Consider the following 395-nt stretch of genomic DNA (forward strand, 5'->3'; position numbering starts at 1 on the left):
GTTCAGTGGTTGTTGTTGGTTGTTCAGTGGTTGTTGTTGGTTGTTCAGTGGTTGTTGGTTGTTGTTCAATGGTCGTTGATTGTTGTTCAGTGGTTGTTGATTGTTGTTCAGTGGTTGATGATGGTTGCGCAGTGGCTGTTGATTGTTGTTCAGTGGTTGTTGATGTCTGTTCAGTGGCTGTTGATTGTTGTTCAGTGGTTGATGATGGTTGCGCAGTGGTTGCTGATTGTTGTTCAGTGGTTGTTGATGTCTGTTCAGTGGTTGTTGGTTGTTGTTCAGTGGTTGTTGTTGGTTGTTCAGTGGTTGATGATGGTTGCGCAGTGGTTGCTGATTGTTGTTCAGTGGTTGTTGATGTCAGTTCAGTGGTTGTTGATTGTTGTTCAGTCGTTGTTGAT

The sequence above is a fragment of the Octopus bimaculoides genome, chromosome 24, assembly GCF_001194135.2.
Source record: "Octopus bimaculoides isolate UCB-OBI-ISO-001 chromosome 24, ASM119413v2, whole genome shotgun sequence".
NCBI classification, from domain to species: Eukaryota; Metazoa; Mollusca; class Cephalopoda; order Octopoda; family Octopodidae; genus Octopus; species Octopus bimaculoides.